The sequence below is a fragment of the Octopus bimaculoides genome, chromosome 3 (genome assembly GCF_001194135.2).
Source record: "Octopus bimaculoides isolate UCB-OBI-ISO-001 chromosome 3, ASM119413v2, whole genome shotgun sequence".
Classification (NCBI taxonomy): domain Eukaryota; kingdom Metazoa; phylum Mollusca; class Cephalopoda; order Octopoda; family Octopodidae; genus Octopus; species Octopus bimaculoides.
The window spans coordinates 106020367-106022079 of NC_068983.1; the positions used below are offsets into that span (position 1 = coordinate 106020367).

The following is a 1713-nucleotide window of genomic DNA, read 5'->3' on the forward strand; positions in this document are numbered from 1 at the left end:
TGGAAATTTTACCGGTGTGTGTGTTAAATTATAAGGCACAAAAAGAAACACAACAGTATGTATGTATGTGCGTGTATATATATATATATATATATATATATATATATATATAACGTTAGACGATCACAGTACGAATGCCTTTTGATCAGAGCCAAAGATAAAGAACAACAACGAAGAGAGCAACGACGTAAAGCTTCTCTCATTAACTCGCAAAATCCTATGGTTGTATGTTATGTCTGCGTTCACGGAAGGGATTCAAAATGCCTATTTATATCACTTCTCCGAAGTTAATTACGCTAAAATTAAGCCACCGTCTATAAAGCAGTAAGTTACTGACTGTTATCATGAATCCTTCTTGGTATCAACTACAATGGACATAACCGGAATATCTCTGTCAAAGAAAAGAAAACAAAAAGTCTGATGGTCCTTGTGTTTGCTCTTATGTTAAATATTTACGTTAAATAAAATTGAAGTTAACTTTATTTGATGTAAATAACGTTCATCATTAATTTTTTTTTTTTTTACCATCCTGAAGAAAAGGGAAGCTGATTGTGGTAGGTAGAGTGTGAAAATATTTCTATGTTCTAAAGCGACTGCTGCCAAAAGTATTTTGAACACCACGGGGACTAACAACAACAATTCCTGGGAGTAAGCTTGAGCAAATGATAATCAACATTCTTAAGTAACTTTTGATGTTTGGTAAAATAATCGAGTATCTAGTGAGTATATGTAAAAAAGAGACACAAAATGTAGCTATCATTAATTTTTCTTTAAACTAAAAAAAGTGTACTCTTTCTTTTTAATCGCCTTAGTTTGAAATCAACTGTTCAATTCCAAAATATCAAATTGACGAATTAGGAGATGGATGCAGAGAATTTGACAAAACTTACCTTTTCTGTTGTTTTATCTGATGTAACAGTTTGGTTTTATTTACAACAATCTTCTTTATTTTTTCTTTTAAAGACTTTTCAAATATGATGTTGTAAGTAATTCTATAATTAGCAAGATAGTTAAGGTTACTATAACACACTTGGAGAAGTTTACAGACTGTGTTTACGTGGTCTTTGAAGATTCATACATCTGTATCATGGCTCATTGACCAGTTCAAGCAGGAAATACAAGAGATGTGAAAATGGTTGGTGTGAATTAATCAGTAGGAGACCAAACACTCGTTACTGTAACTGTCTCCAAACACATAAGCTAAGCTGATATAATGTAATACGTAGAATGTAGTAACACAAAACTGGGAAGTTCTGTAACGTTTAATTCGTGTCTTCCGGCGCCTCTCTTCACTAGTTTTAAACAGAATAAGTCTGTAATACCGATTGTGGTATAGGAAATACTCAACGGGTATCTTTAAGGGTGGAAACTGATTAGTTCTTCCAGGTGTCCTCGGTACGGGGGTAAACATGTCAGTATGAGCATACATGAGATAACTTTAGATGAGTTTCTTCTTTATTTTTCTCCCTCACTTCTTTCTTTCTATCTATTTTTATTTCGACTAGGCTAGATTAAGACTGTAATCAAATAATTATTTTATATGAAGTCTTTGAATACGAAGGATGGGAGAGAAAATGAACGATCAAGAAAAAGAGGAATATTGGAGAGGTATTGATAAAGAAGAGTAATGTGACGAAAAGCAATGTTGGTAAGTAATAAAATAATCTTTAAAAAAAAAATAGTCAGATATGAAATGTGTGGGAGTGGATAAGT

At 32.5% G+C, this 1713-nt stretch overlaps 1 protein-coding gene across 1 annotated transcript in view; it reads right to left on the bottom strand.

Annotated features, from left to right (window-relative positions):
* The window catches only part of LOC106883652 (ras-related protein Rab-1D), a 135796-nt gene extending 134565 nt beyond the window's left edge, over positions 1-1231 (bottom strand). Inside the window, exon 1 of the mRNA XM_052966428.1 lies at positions 891-1231. The gene's annotated coding sequence lies outside the window, so the exon portion shown is untranslated. The remainder of the gene's footprint in view (positions 1-890) is intronic.
* Positions 1232-1713: the final 482 nt, after the last annotated feature.